The 17,080-nt window shown below is 35.4% G+C and overlaps 1 long non-coding RNA gene across 1 annotated transcript in view; it reads right to left on the bottom strand.

Moving 5' to 3' along the window:
• Positions 1-15,885, bottom strand: part of LOC112133097 (uncharacterized) — a 78,679-nt gene extending 62,794 nt beyond the window's left edge. The window contains exons 1-2 of the long non-coding RNA XR_002914764.2: positions 15,705-15,885; positions 14,880-15,328 (exon numbers count right to left, since the gene is read on the bottom strand). This is a non-coding gene — a long non-coding RNA (uncharacterized LOC112133097). The remainder of the gene's footprint in view (positions 1-14,879; positions 15,329-15,704) is intronic.
• Positions 15,886-17,080: the final 1,195 nt, after the last annotated feature.

Genomic DNA, 17,080 nt, shown 5'->3' with positions numbered 1-17,080 from the left:
AAGGATGAATGACCTAAACAACAGAACTAAAAACGTGATCTACACATTCTAGTAAACTACTTATTTGCTCATTTATTCATTTACTTATTCACAAATCCTATTTCCTAAGTACCGATTATAAGGACACTTATCAAAGTCTTTGGTGATTAACTTAATCTTATTCTTGCATAGGAGACCTATAAACACAGATTTTGCACTTTATTAAAATATGTAGAGTAATGTGATTCCTGAATTTATTCATGCTATCATTCAAACATTGTTTAGTGAATAGCTTTACAATTGTGGGTTGTTGTTAAGAAGTGTTATGAAGGTAATTCAGGAGAGAAAGGATAGTGTTTTCCAGAAGTAATGTTGATAAAATTGGCCCTCCATATGCAAAAATAAAAAGCCTTCAAACTGTGCCTCATATCATACACAAAAATTAACTAAAATGGATTATAGATCTAAATGTAAAACTGCAAATGATAAAAGTTTGAGAAGAAAACTTGGACAAAAAATCTTTGTGACTCTGAATTAGGCAAAGTTTTTTCAATATGATGCAAAAATAATGATCCCTACAAATTAAAAGTGATATATTGTATCTTATTGCAATTAAAAGCTTCTGCTTGTCAAAGCAACTTCAAGGAAATGAAAAGCCATAGACTAAAAGAAGATATTTGCAAAGCATATATCTGATAAAGGACATATATACAAAGTACATAAAGAACTCTTAAACACAACAATAAAAAGCAAACAACCCAATTAAAATAAGCAAAAGATTTAAATGGACACTTTACTAAAAAAGATATAATAATGGCAATAAGTACACAAAAAGATGTTCACATGATTAATCAACAGAAAAATGCAAATTAAAACAATAATGAGATATGGCTACACACCAGTGAGGGTGGCTAAAATAAAGACTGATCATATTATGTCTTGGGGAAGGTGCAGAAGAACTAAAACTTTCGTACATTGCTACTAGGAAAGTAAAATGGTAAAACTACTTTGGAAAACAGTTTGTCAGTTTCTTAAAAATTGAAAAATATAACCCCCATATTACCCAAACAATCCAATTCTAGACATTTTCCCAACTCAACAGAAAGCATACATTTATGGAAAGACTAGTATGTGAATGTTCATAGTATTAAGAGTTTTATTTGTAAGAGCCAAAAATTGGAAACCATTCAAATATCTATTGACAAGTGAACAGGTGAACAAACTTTGGTATTTTCACACAATGAAATGTTATTAATACTTAATAATAAAAAGGGATGAACAATTAATGCACACAACATGGATAAATCTTAAAATTATTATGCTGACTGAGAAACTTCAGTATCTGCTATATGATTCCATTTAGCATCTACTATATAGTTCTACTTACATAAAACTATAGAAAAGGCAAATGATCTATAGTGACATAAGTTATATCAGTGGATTCCTGGGGAGAGGGAAAAAGAGTGGGAGTGGGTGGAAAGGAAAGACTTAAAAGGAACACTAGGAAATGTCTGAAGGTAATGGATATGTTTCCTATCTTGATTGTAATGATTGTTTCACAGGTGAAAACGTTAGTCAAAAGTTATCAAATTGTACATTGTAATTCATTATACATTAACCATATTTCAATAAAGCTGTTAAAAAAAAGAACCCTGTTCTGGCATAGGTTGTGTCAAGCATATATGGAAATTGTAGCCTTATTGGTCATAAGAATATTAATTGCCCAAATTGAAAAAAATCTAGATGTGACTAAATCTGAGTGCAGGGCAGAGAGGTTGTCCTGAGAAGGGAGTACCAAATGATACAGTTGAAAGAAACATCACAGCTAGAAGACAGTGGTTAACTAGGACTGAGGCGATAGATGAATGGCCCCAAGAAAAAATACAATCTAGCTGAGACACATGGGATTCATCCCTCTCCTGACATTTAATATTTTCCTCTGTGCCATCTTTGGCTACTGTCACCTGCCCCACATTACTGCTACCAAAATTCTAAATATTGCCATTTCAAGTGAATGATTGCTTTTTCCAATGTGCAAAAGAATATGCTGGCAATATGAACATTTCCACAAATGCAAATAATGAGTTCTTTGTTTTAGAATTTGAAATCAAATTTGGTAAGTAAATGTGTTAATGTTCAGGGAACTTTATGTCTGAGATGATCATGCTACTATAAAGACACATGCACACGTATGTTTACTGCAGCACCATTCACAATCCTATGCAGCCATAAAAAACAATGAGTTCATGTCATTTGCAGGGACATGGATGAAGCTGGAAACCATCATTGTGAGCACACTATCACAAGGACAGAAAACCAAACACCTCATGTTCTCACTCATAGGTGGGAACTGAACAATGAGAACACTTGGATACAGGGCGGGGAACATCACACACTGGAGCCAGTTGGGGGGTGGGGGGCGGGGGAGGGATAGCATTAGGAGAAATACCTAATGTAAATGGTGAGTTAATGGGTGCAGGAAACCAACATGGCATATGTATACATATGTAACAAACCTGCACGTTGTGCACATGTACCCTAGAACTTAAAGTATAATAATAAAAAACAACAACAACAAAAACCACATTTGATCACTCAGCTGTCAAGTTGAATACTTCCTATCCTCCTTTCCAAAACCAGTAAGTTAAAACTATTTAAATGATTTCCTGAAACACTGTGGTCAGTAGTTGCCTCTGGAGAGAGTGTTCATTTAACATAGGACTGTAAAACTTTAAAACCAATCCATGCTTCTTCCTGGCATATAGCTTCAACACCCATTTCTCTTACAGCTAAAGCTCTTTCTTCAATTTAATTCGCCTTCAGACTCTTTTAGACAGAGTGCTATACCATATTTTGCTGTTAAATCATGAAAAATGATAGAATCTCTAGCCTTTTGCAAGAGTCATTGTCAAATTATGCCCTCAAATAGGTAATATACAGCTTGAGTCAGTAATTTCGACTATTTGTATGCATTTCAGGTTTGCCAATTACCCTTCCAAGCTGTAAATTGCCTATTTTGAGAGCATAATTTGATTTTTAATGTTTGTCTTAACAGCCTGATTTGTTTTGTCTTTTGATTTGTTTCACATTTTAGTAATTAATTTTAGACTAAAAATGTCTCTCCTAAAAGGAAGGTGGAGTTTGGAAGCCTTTGAGAACTACAGCCATTTGATACTGATATAAATTTCTGTCTAGGGTCATAGACCTTAAGCAAAAAATGCCAGGCTCCATTTTCTTTTCTTTGGAAAGAAGTCATCACTTCTTTTCCAGGAGATATGCTATTTTGAGTTTCAAATGCACACTCCGTAACTCCCCAAATATAAATACACATGAATTAGCAAAATTGGTCCTAAGAAATATACTCAAAACAGAAGTGATATTTTTCAAGGCATCAGTCTGAAAATAAAGACTAAAATGTGTCTTGGGGTTATATAAGTGTATTTGTTCTCAAGTGTCTTTTGAATTCATTCTGCATATTTAGCCTACTGACAAAAACTGTAAGGTGAAAGCAAATCTCTGGTTCCCAGACACTGCAAAAATTCTGTTACAGTTACTTGGGAAACACTAACACTTTTGACTTAGATCTATAGCCTTTAATACGCTCAGTAACATTTTTAGTTAGTTCTGTGGGATGCAACAAGTTTTTCCTCTTATACATCTTTTTGAGACTGAGTGTGGCAATGAAAAAGGTAACCAAAAAGTAAGATGTGTAAAAGCATGAGAAGGAGATCATAGCTGATGGAGAAGGGAGAAATAAGGGACACTCAGGAATAGAAATTGGAAATAAAATTGGAGGGTAAAGATTTCCATGACTTGTAAAACATGTGAGGGAACCTCTCCAAATCATTTAATAATTCCCTAATGACACCAAATTGCCAAACTATAAAAAAGTTTGATTTCTGCTCTATTTTTGCAAGAACATAGAGTACCCAATGTCTTATAACTGGTGGGCAAATTGAATTAGAGGTTTGTTTGTTTTTTACATTTAATGTCAATAATACATTCATGAAAGACAGAGTTTCTTTCCATTTGCAATATGTAAAATGTGCATAAATTATAAAAAGAGAATGATGTCTGAATGTATCGCCTGTTCTAAATGCGAAAAACTTTCTATATTCAATTACTATTTAGAAGTATTGGACAATGTAGATAGGAGAGAAGAGCAATTAAATGGTTAATTATCACTCTAGAGCACACATGTTCTCCTGGAACTATGTGTTGGATATTTAACACTTCAATTTACCAAATTCAAACATTCCAAATAAAAAGTACTTGTGTTTGGGGAGTTGGGAGTGAATTTGAGATGTTTTGGGGGATGGCTTTTTTTTTCCACAGCTACTTGTTTTATGACGATTGTAGATTCACACAGAGTTGTAAGAAATAATTTCGAGGAATCTCATCCATATTTCTCCAGGTTTTCCCAAAGGCAATATCTTGCAAAATTATAATACAATATCACAACTGGGATACTGACATTGATGTAGTAGAAATACAGAAACTTCCATCGCCACAAGGATTCTTCATGTTGCACTTTTATATTCATACCCATTTTTCTTCCACTCACTCCACCCCCTTTAATCCCTAGTAACCACTAATAATCTTCTCCATTTCTATAACTTGATCATTTCAAGAATATTATATAAATGAAATCATAAAGTATGTAACTGGAATCAACTTATTTTCACTCAGCATAATTCTCTAGAGATTTACCTGGTCGTGGCACGTATCAGGAGCATTTTCCTGTTCATTGTTGAGTAGACCACTATGGTATGGATGTACCATAGTTTAGTCATTCATCCATTGAAGGACATCTAGGTGGTTCCAAATTTTTTCCTATTATAAGTAATGTTGCTGTGAACACTACTAATGTACAGATTTTCATGTGAATCTAAGTTTACATTTTTCTGGAATAAATGTCTAGGAGTACAATTGCTGGGTTTTATGAAAATTGCATGTTTAGTTTTTAAATAAACTGCCATACCATTTTCCAGAGTGGTTATCCACTTTACATTTATGCAAGTAAATATGAATGATCCTAGTTTCTCTGCATCCTCACCAGCATCTGGTGTTGTTACAATTTTTTGTTTTAGACATTTTAATAGGTGTGTAGGGATACCTTCTTGTGGTTTTAATTTGCATTTCCCTAACAACTAATGATGTTAAATATATTTTCAAGTAATTATTTTTCAACTTTATAGTATTTGGAAAAGTGCCTGGTCATGTCTTTTGCCCCCTTTCTAAATGGATTATTTTCTTAATTTTGAGTTTTGAGATTTCTTTATATGTTCTAGACATAGGATAGATACTAGATTCTTGGGAGATTTCTGATTTGCAAATATTTCTCTTAGTTTGCAGATTGTAACTCTTTGCATAGCCCCAGATCCCAAAGACTTTAAGTTTTATAGTTTTACATTTTATATTTAAATCCATAATCTATTTTGAGTTATTTCAGTTTAGAGATGAGGTTTAAATTGAAGTTTTTTTTTTTCTTTTTTGCTGGAGATTTTAAATAGCTCCAGTACTATTTGTTGAGACTCTATCTTTGTTGATAGATTTATTGAGACTCTATCTTTCTTCTATTTCTTTTACAACTTTGTTAAAAATCGGTTGCATTTATTTATATAGATCTATATTTTGGGTTCTGTATTCTGTCCCACTGTTCTATGTGTCTATCCCTCTGCTAATACCATACAGTCTTGATTACTGTAGCCATATAAGTCTTGAAATCAAGTAGACTGATTTCTCCCATTTTATTCTACTTTTTCTAAATTGTTATGGCTATTCTAGTTTCTTTATTTTTCATATAAATTTTGAAATAATCTTACCTATATCTATAAAAGTATTGTTATGTTTTGATAGAAATAGCATTAAATCTGTATATCAATTTGAGGAGATAGGAAATTTTTAGCATACAAGTCTCTTTCATATCTTTGGTTAGAGTTACACCAAAATATTTCATTTTTTGAGCAATTGTAAAGAAAACTGTATTTTTAATTTTACTGTACTTATGTCTATTGCAAACAGAAATTTGATTTTTGTAAGTTAACAGTATTCTACAACCTTGCTTAACTCATTTATTAATTCTAGAAATTTTTTGTACATTACTTTGTATTTTCTACATAGACCATGCTATCTGCAAATAAGTACAGTCTCATTTCTTTCTTTCTAATCTGTATGACTCCTTCTTCTCCTTCTGTTTCCTTCCTGCAGTGGTTAAAACTTCCCATACTATGCTGAATAAGAGTGGTGGCAGCAGATAAGTCCCACTTGTTAATAGACTTGGGGAAAGCATTTAGTCTTTTACTATAAAGTGTAATTTTAGCTGCAGATTTTTTTGCTTCACATATTTTGCAGCTCCATTGTTTGGTTTATATGCATTTAAAATTGCTACACCTTCTTGATAAGTTGATCCTCTTTATCATTATGCAGTCTCCCTTTCTGTGTCTGGTAATTTTCTTTGCAGCAATGTCTATTTTATCTTATAATAAATAGAAATATTCCTGCCTTATTTTGATTAAGGTTTGCATGATGTATTAGTCTGTTCTCTCATTGCTATAAATACCCGAAACTGGGAAATTTATTTAAAAAAGAGGTTTAATTGCCTCACAGTTCTGCAGGCTGTGCAGGACTGTGCAGGAGGCATAGTGGTTTCTGGGGAAGACTCAGGAAACCTTTACTCATGGCAGAAGGCAAAGTGGGAGCAGGCATCTTTACAGGGGGCCAGGACAGGGAGAAGAGAGAGAAGGGGAGGCTACACACTTTTAAATCACCAGATCTCTTGATAACTCCCTCTTGCCACATCACCACCAAGGGGGATGATGCTAAACCATCGGAAAGTACCCCCATGATCCAACCACCACCCACCAGGCCCCACCTCCAAAATTCTGGATTGCAGTTAAACATGAAATTTGAGTGGGGATACAGAGCCAAACCATATCACATGATATAGATTTTTTCCATTACTTCACTTTCAACTTATCTATCCTGTTATATTTGCAGTGAGTTTCATGTAGGCAGCATATTGTTGATTCATATTTTTAATTCACTCTGCCAATCTCTACCTTTTAATTGTTATATTCAGACTATTTCTATTTAAAGTAATTATTTATATGTTAAGGCTTAAGTCTGGCATCTTATTTTTCATTCTGTTGTTCTTTCGTTTTCTTTTAAAATGTTACTCTCTTCTTTTTCTTGCCTTTTTGAGGGTAAACTGGAAGTTTTTTAAAACTCTGTTTTTATTTTATGTGTACGCCATTTGAATGAATCTCTTTGTATAGTTTTTTACTGTTTTCTCCAGGTAGTATATATATGCTATATATATATTATATGTATATATTATATAAATATTCTATAGATAGATGATTGATCGATTGATCGATTGATTGATTTCTCTAGTCATACTTTTACCATAAGCCTAGTGGTCACACACTCGTAGTTTTCCTTTACCTGAATACATTTTCATTTCTCTTCAGTTTCTGGCAGATATTTTCAAAGAATATAGAATTTTCTTTTCTTTTCTTTCAGCACACAAACATGGAAATGTTCCACTTCCTCTGTCACAGGTTCTGAAGCGAACACCATTGTAATGTCAGTTTTTTAGTTTTTTTTCACCTATAAGGTGACATTTTGATCTTGATGCTTTCAAGATTTTTAGTTCTTGTCTTAAGTTTTTAATTATTTGTTTATGATATGCCTTGATAGGAGTTATTCAGAGATTTATCCTGTTTAAGTTATACTCAGCCTCTTAAAGTACACATCTTTACCCAAAATATGGAAAATTTTCAGCCGTTATTTTTGAATACTTGTTCCATTCCACCCACTTTTTCCTCCCCTTCTAGGACTCTGATTACATAAATTTTAGATGTCTTGTTATAATTCCACAGATCTCTGAGGCTCTTTTTATTTTAACTTCTTTTCTGTATGATTCACATCAGGTCATTTCTGTTGTTCTAATGTTCTTTCCTCAAGTACAATGAGTCTTTCCTCTGATCCTTTTATTCTGTTATTGAGTCCACTCATGTTCTTATTTTGATTATTGTATTTTTCAACACTAAATTTTTTACCTAGTTCTTCTTTATACCTTCTATTTCCTTATTGAGAATTTCCATTTATTTTATTTGCTTCAAGTGTGTTCATAATTCCTTGTTAAAGATTTTTTTTTATTGTGACTGCTTCAAAATTTTTGCTAGATAATTGTGAGATCTCTAGCATTTTGGTTTTGGAGTCTATTAATTTTTTATTACATATAAGTTGAGATTTTTCTGGTTCTTGGTGTGATTAACAATTTTGTAATGAAACTTGGACATTTTAGACATATGTTATGAGACTGTATATTTTATTTAGACTTTCTGTTTTAGCTGGCTTTCTCTGATGCCACTCCAGCAAGAGAAGAGGTGAAGGGGATTACCTCATTACTTCCAGACGGGGTTAGAAGTCCAGGTTCCTCACTCAGCCTTCACTGACACACAAGGAATGGTGGCGCCCTCTTTGCCATTGGGTGGTGGTGGGAGTTTGACATCCTACTAAACCTTCACTGTTACTTCTCTGGCTGGGAGAGGTAGGGGTGCCTCACTACTGTTCCCCAGATGGCCAGACATGGGAGTGACAGTGAGATTGCCTTCTTACTGCTGGGCAGTAGTGAAAGTCAGTGGGGGAATGAGCATCTCATTGCTGTTAAATTAGAGCAAAATTATAGGCTTCCTACTCAGCCTTCTCTTACACAACTGCAGTAAGAAAATTGGGGTAACTTGTTTTATCTTGACAAAAATGACCGTGTAGGGTCCCCATGTGATCTTTGCTAGTATGGGTGGAGTGGGGCCACAGATTTTTCTGTGGTGTTTAGCTGAAGTACAGTAGCTTTTCTCTAAAACATTTTTGTTATCCTGCTAAGCACCTTTTGAGGCTTAACTAAAGAGAGAAGGCTTTTGTTGAAGCTGGGTGTTTTTTCTTTGTTGCTTTCGTTGTTGTTGTTGTTGTTTGTCTTCTACCATTTGTGTTTCTTGATTGCTGTTTACTTCAGGTCCAAGTCTAGGATATATGGGGCGATAAATACCTACATACATACATTCACATGAAACTCACCACCATGTACTTCCTTGGGACTCAAAGTCCCTAACTGGTCTGCCTTCCTTTCTCCACATTTCAAAGTCTTCTATTTGTTTTGCAAATAATTTCCAGGGTTTTTGTTTATTTAGTGAGAGGAATAGGAAAAATTAAATCTATTTTATTGGAGGCTATTTTTAAATAGCAAGTACTGAACACCATTTTTTCTTGTCGGTTTTAAGTTACTAAAGGAGTATGAATCCCTTTACCAAATTGTTTTGATGGTAGAATCTAAAAATCATTTTGGTCATAATGCATTAATCAAAATAGATGCAAATGTAATTGCAAGTGAGAAATTCACATTAATTTATTTATATCAATAATGTATTCATATTATTTTGTCTTGAAATGGAGATAATTTTAGTAATATTTTAATACTTGACATTTAAGCTGAAAATTAGAAATAAAAATAAGTCAGACCCAGTTGCCACACATAAAGCAAAACAGAAAATTATCCCTTTACCTGGGGCTAAAACTTTTCTTCCTCCTAATATTTTCTAAATTTCTTATATCATTTGTAATATATTCATAACTTAAGCAAAATAACACACTTTAGAATTTGAAGAGCCTAGCAATATAGATGAGGCAAAGAGACATTTTCTCAATCAACTTGGTGTTTGGATAAATCCTAATACTCTGAAAACCTAGTGTTAAAGTGAAACTGCACTGTCCATTAAATTTCATGGAAGATAATATGAAGAAAAAACAATAATTTGTGTTATTTGTCACAGATACGAAATAATTATGAGATTTTACAATCTTGTAAAATATGCTTCTACAAACTGCACAACTTCTAAAAAGAATGTATAATTTCACAATATCTTAACAAGTATTATTTCAAAGTCCTCCTAAAAACAAACACAGATGTCTAAAGTGATTTCAACAGCACAGGCCAAATACCCTACTATTGGTAGGCTAGTTTAAGTATCTCCTCAAGGATTCTTCCATTTAGCTTAACTTCTGAAGGACACGAAAGTTCAAATAAAAGGGAAGAATGAAAACAATTATGCCAGGATACACTATGTTACTACAGAGAAAAGACAGCCAGGATCAGTTTAAAGAGGTATCTGTATTTAATATAGTTTGTGTAAATAACACTAACTTACTGCTATAGCCTGAACCTTTGTGCCTTTTCCATCCCAAAATTCATATGCTGGAACCTAATCCCCAGTGTGGTAACCTTAAGAAGTTAGAGCCTTGTAGAGGTGATTGGGGCGTGAAAGCAGAACTCTTGTGAATGAGATTACTGTAAGCTAGTTTGCTCCTTTCATCCTGTGAGGACACAGTGAGAAGTTGGTAGTCTGCAACCTGGAAGAGGGCCCTCACCAGAACTTGACCATGTTGGCACCCTCATGTTGCACTTCCTACCCTCCAGAAGTGTAAGAAATAAATTTCTGTTGTTTATAAGCCATATAGTTTATGATATTTTGTATAGCAGCCTGAATGTACTTAAACACTTATATCTTGACTATATAAGTGGTTTTCCAATAAATGAAGCATTGTAAGCATCACCTTATCCTCTTCAAACTCTATTGTCTTACATAAATACAGATGTTTAGCATTTTTCACTTCATTTCCTCTATATATTTCTTGCCTCAGCTTAATGGAAGAGGCAATGTGCTATAAGGAAGCCATGAAGTAACAGTTCAGTGTTTTGAGAGGTTAACCTCCTGCTTCTGTGCAGATTATTTTATCATTAGCAAGCCAAATAAGCCATTCTCCTTTGCTTAGATAAAAGGGGATTGATAATAATAATTAATGATAAAAACAATAACAACAAAAACAACTACTACTAAAACAATGGTCTGCCTGCCTTAAAAGCATTAGCTTCTCAAATTCTAGAGCATACCGCAGGTTGTTCTTTTTATGGTACATGCTTATAAAACAATCATCTTGATTCTTAAAAATGAAACCAGTCTCATCCATAGCATTGTCACTGATACAAGTGCATTTTATTTGCACTTATGTAGCATGAAATAGTGCATGAAAGCCTTTTATGGTGATAAAATAACTTCTTAACTAGGGTGAAAAGGGAAAACTGTTAACTTGGGTTCACAGGACTAATGCTCACATATAATTGTATCTATATATGTCCTAGATGCTGTGATCCCTCCCATATGTGTAATCCTCCTGTTGATGTCATTCCAAAACACTATGCTCATGTTACAGTATCTCCTCTACATCCTTATTGTAAATTCACATTCTGAGTTAGAGCAGCTGAACATCTAGTCCTCAAACAGCTGACTCCAATTTTTCCTTCCCTGTCCATTCCTGCCCTCACGGTCATAAGATGGGCACATTCTTTGCTCCCAAGAAAGATGCTTGCCCCTTGTTTTGTAAAACAAAAAACAAATAAAGAAACTAAATAACACCTCCTTGAAGATAAGATATACTGGAGAAATGTTTGTTACATTGAACTAAATTGCATTCCACAGAAGATAGAAGAGGGTATCATGAATGTATCAAAACAACTAAGTTAAACATAAAATAAACTGCAAATCTTTTTCATGCCTGAATCTATCTTCTTTTTTTTACTTTTCCCTCCTCACCAAAATACTGAATGGGAATGAAACAATTCAGATATCTAGATTAATAAATCTATAAAATTTTAAATTTTCTATCAGTATGAATAAATTAAAGCAAAGCAAATAATGGGGAGAATTTTTGAACATGTACTCTAGAAGTGTTTTGTTATTTCTATATCTGTACATTTTATAATTTATTGAGTTTCAATATTTTATTGAAAAATATATCATGATTCAATCTAGCAAAGTTTTAGAGGGTGGCATGCCTCCAACATAGGACTCATTGATTAGTTTAAGCACATCAGAGACTGTATCTTCTGTTGTCCCTCAGTATCTGTGAGGGATTGTCCCAGGACATCTGTCCTACACTGCGCTGCCCCTGCAGAATACCAAAATCCATTGATGCTTAAATACCTTATATAAAATAGCATTGTATTTGCATATAACCAACTCACATTGTCCCCTATAATTTAAATTATCTCCAGGTTATTCATAAAATGTAATACAATGTAAATGCTATGTGAATAGTTGTTATACTGTATCATTTTTTATTTTGTGTTAGTTTTATTGGTGTACTTTTTTTTTCTGAGATTTTCAAAGGCATGATTGATGGAAAACATGGATACAAAACCCATGGATATGAAGGACTGACTATACATTTACAATGCTTGAGTATAATAAAAACATAATAATGCTTCAGTTTAGAATTTCAATTTTAGCATCTATTTCCTAAGATGAGAAGAAAAAAAATATATCTTCCTTTGCTCTGAGTGGTTTCATCTTTTCTTTGACATTTTGATAGGAAAAAAAGATTTTTAACTCAATTTAATAGTTGTAGGAATATGCCTACTAATAATTGTACTGACTTCTCCAGAACAAAATGAATTGTATATCCAATTCTCTTCAAACTGTCATGCTTATCTCAGTGTGTATGTGTCGCTATAAGATGAGAAAGCCTGTCAACACCAACTTCTTCCTTCTAAACAAGAACACTAGGATGTTCATTTCTGGTTGAAAATTTGGATTTCTGAGCTGTCTCCTTCCCTTAACTCCTACCCTCCAACACAGAACATGCCTGACATCAGACCCTTACTCCTGAGCCTTTTCCCACCTCATTCACCTGACAGTCTCCTCCACGACAGACATCTTATCAGACGTGACTGATTGCTGTAATCTGTACTCTGGGCAGCCATTAAGCAAATTACCTGAATCATTGCAAGGATTAGTCTCATTAACACATGATTAGCATCAAATTAAAATAATGAGTGTTTAACTTCTGATGTCTTCCAGTTGTTTGAACAGCTTGATCAGCCACACCAGGCTGGCAGGGAGGTGGGGGTGTCAAAGAGCCACAGAAAAAAAGGGAGGCAGCACTGTGCAAGACATAATACAGCTCACCAGTAGAATGAGGCAAGATCAGACTCAAACTGTCTGGATGAAAGGTTTCTTCCAAACAGCAAAGATGCCAGGTCCAAACAGAGGTCTCTCTCTCTCTCTCATTGGCACTGTACTCCTAACCATTCATCTGAATCAAGGCTTTACATACTAATGGTGCACAACCTCACCCGCTCCACATCCTGGATATTTTCTTTCCGCTGGGCTTCCGTGTCTCAGGAGCACAGAATGCAGCTTTTCTCTTTCCTTTTCAAAACTTTATCAGACTTAAGACCCCTAATGTGCAGGGAGTATGGTAGACTGAAGATCAGAGCACAGATCCTCCTGAGTTCCCACATTTTTCGCTGGAAATGGCTGACCAAATATCAAAACAACAGAAGGCTTGCATCAGCTCTGGAAACTATGAAGAATATCATCCACATATAGAAAGTTAAAATAATCTGCTAGATCCTACATAGACTGGTCCCAACTTATGATGGTTTGACTTATGGTTTTTTGACTTTAAGATGGGTGTATAGGGGTATTAAATGCATTTAGACTAAAGATACTTTTGATTTATGATGGATTCATCCAGATGTTACCCCATTGTAAGTCAAGGAGCATCTGTGCCCATGTCAAAGATTTTATGGAAGCCTAAAGGAACAACTCACTTTTGTCCTACCTGTGGAAGATCAGCATTTATGGGAAGTAGGCGGGTAGCTTACAGTGACCCTTCCACTCCAAAACTTCGGGCACCTTATCTGTCCGGTGATGGTCAAGACAATCAGAGAGCCTGGATGAGCTCTTTTTGCCTGAGCTAGTGAATAAAATAAAGGGCTGTTGTGATAAATTTCTCTATCATTCCCTTGAAAAAGATTAATATGAAGAGTGTAATGTTGTGGAAGAAACAATCTAAGATGAGGAAAAAAATGTGAAGATAAAAATCATTGCTAATATAAACACCCACAGTTAGGTATTTCAGGAGAGGAAGACAACAAATCATTTCCTCTACTCATCTTAGGTTCTCCAGCAGAGGCCCTGTGAATTAGACTAGCCAAAGACAGATTAATTAGAGACAAACAAGCAGAAGTTTTCTCAGTGGCTTTTAACAATAAATAAATAAATAATAAAAAATAAATCGTATTCCAAAGAGGCATATTTTGGAGTGATATATTCCAGTACCCCTCAGAATACATTTCTGTCATATAAAATAATCCCATGAACCATAAAGGAACAAAAAAACAGAATGTCTGTAGATCAGACTTTATTTGCAATATTAAATGCTAAGAAAAACAAAGGAATGAAATAATGTTTACAGAGCTTTGGGCAGAAAAGATTGAGATCCAAGGAATATTAGTTAGAAAAGCTCATATTTATATGCTAGAGCAACAGAAAGTTGTTTTTAGAACTAGACTGAGAGGCAATGTCATCTAAAATTCTTTGTGGAAAAAAACTATTTGACTAGTCACTTAGGTCAACTAAGAAATGAATATAAATAACTCAGCAAATAGAATTCTTAGCTCTATAGAGTGATTAGCTTTAAAATTTCAGATGTAGTACTTACAAGATAAAAATACTTAATATTAAGCTAATAATTAATAATAACCTGGATCTGAAATCTGAGATTATATCAGCAAAACAGTGTGAAGGAAAAATAGAAATGTGAAAATTATGCCAAATGTGTCATCTGAGCTGGAGGGATGTGAATGATAATAGTTACTGTTTTACTCTGTTCATAGACGATGAGAGAAAAATAGACTCAAGTAAGTTTTTAAAATGCTTAAAATTTAGAAAATTGAACTTTCTGTGTATCTGTATTAGTCAGGGTTCTCTAGAGGGACAGGACTAATAGGATAGATGTATATATAAAGGAGAGTTTATTAAGGAGTATTGACTCACACGATCACAAGGTGAAGTCCCACAATAGGCCATCTGTAAGCTTAGGAGCAAGGAAGCCAGTCCAAGTCCCAAAACTTCAAAAGTAGGGAAGCCAACAGTGCAGCCTTCAGTCTGTGGTCAAAGGTCCAAGAGTCCAAAAACTAAAGAACTTGGAGTCTGATATTCAAGGGCAGGAAGCATCTAGCATGGGAGAAAGATGCAGGCCAGAACACTCAGCCAGTCTAGTCTTTCCAAATTTCTCTGCCTGATTTTGTGCTAGTTGCACTGGCAGCTGATTAGATGGTGTCCCCCCAGATTGAGGGTGGGTTTGTGTCTCCCAGATCACTGATTCAAATATTCATCTCCTTTGGTGACACCCTCACAGACACACCCAGGAACAATACTTTGCATCCTTCAATCCAATCAAGTTGACACTCAATATTAACCACCACGGAATCCTTTCCAAATCCCTAAAAGAAAAAAAATAATAATGTAGTCAATATAATAAACAACAGCTAGAAAAGAAACAGGTGAGAAAAATAGAGAATCTCTGACAAGATAAAAAAGAATAATATAATTAGTGTAAAACGGTTTAGTAGTTCAATTAAAAACTAAAGTCTCTCAAATTAACACATTATTTTAAAATCTTTACTTAATAGAAAAAGACCAAAACTTAAATGTCAGAGAAGTAGTAAGAAGTTTTTTAAATGGCAGAAATATATCATAAATACAAAGAAAAATAAGGAAATAATAGCAATCATAATGTAGAATAAAATATAATTCTAGATAAAATTGGTGAAGAATCACACCAGGAACATATCAGAAAAACCAAAAGAATTCACAGACCATTTGAAATAAGCAGCTTGCCACTGGAAACTCCATAAGACTGCCAAAAAACTGAGTGCCTGAAGTGTGAGAGGGGGAAATCCATCTCCAAACATACATCGGCCCTGGAGAACCTGAAAATCCAGAAGACGGGAGAAGAGTTTAAACTTACCTAGAGCTGAAATGAATTTAGAGAGCCCAGCGAAATAGAGAAGTAAAAGAAGAAGTGGGAAAAGAACTGCAGGCACTCTCGGTCCCCAGGGAAGCCAAGGATAGCCATTTCTGAATTTATCTCACAGGAGTCCTTGAGGAGGGCAGCCAGTGGAATTGGGGAAGGTCCACAGGGAGAAGGAGACTTCCAGCTGAACTTTGTAATAATTTCCAAAGATGACAAATTTTCCTGGGCAGAGTCCAGGGGGTTGGGGTGTGGGGAACGGGAAGTACAGATAGGAGCACAGAAGCAGCAACAGGAAGGGAAGGGTGAGGACTGAAAGCCATGCTTGCTCTCGCAACAGGGAGGCTTGTAGCCTGGGGCAGGATCTCAGCCCTGTGCACCAGAGGCCTGGATATAAATTGGGCACTGTTGGCTGCTGGGGGAGTATGGCAGGAATGAGACTGGCCTTGCTGGTTTCATGGGAGCTGGGTAAGGCCTCTCACTGATGGCTTTCCACCACTTCCCTGGCAACCTGTAGGAAGCAGCAGAGGCAGCCATAATCTCCCATGGAACATAACTCCATTGGCCTGAGACACACCCTATATCCCTCAAAGTGGCCACTGCAAGCCCAAGGAGAGTCTGGGCTGAGACCTGCCTAACCCTGCCCCCACCTGATGGTTTTCTCTACCCGTCCTGGTAACCAGAGACAAAAGATATAAACTTCTGGGAGCTCTATGACCTCATCTATTGCCTGAGATGACTGAATACTTACCCTGGCCAACTTAGGGCAAGCCTGTATCCCCCTTCTACTACCGCAGCTGATGCTCTCTTGAAAGTGCCACCTCCTGGCTGGAAGTCAACCAACTCAAGCCATTACAGCAACTTAGAACAATCCTACTCCAAGAAAGGAAAAAACACCACTTGTAACACCCTGGCTAACCAGAAGTCCTGAGTCTGTCCACATGACAGCTTCACTGCTAGCAAACCAGCATTCAAGAAAACCTGCACACTAAACAAACTTCAACCAGCACTCACACAGAGTCCACTTTGCTCCCCTGCTACCTCCACTAGGGCAGGCACTGGCATCCACAGCTGAGAGACCTGAAGACAGGTCTTCACAGGATCACATCACAGGAATCTTTGCAGACACTCCCTAGTACCAGCCCGGAGCCCAGTAGCTCCACTGGGGGACTAGACACAGAACAACAATAACAATCACTGCAGTTTTATTCTCAGGAAGCAC

Source organism: Pongo abelii, chromosome 3, assembly GCF_028885655.2.
Source record: "Pongo abelii isolate AG06213 chromosome 3, NHGRI_mPonAbe1-v2.0_pri, whole genome shotgun sequence".
Taxonomy (NCBI): Eukaryota; Metazoa; Chordata; class Mammalia; order Primates; family Hominidae; genus Pongo; species Pongo abelii.
This window is presented reverse-complemented; position numbering and strand designations above follow the sequence as displayed.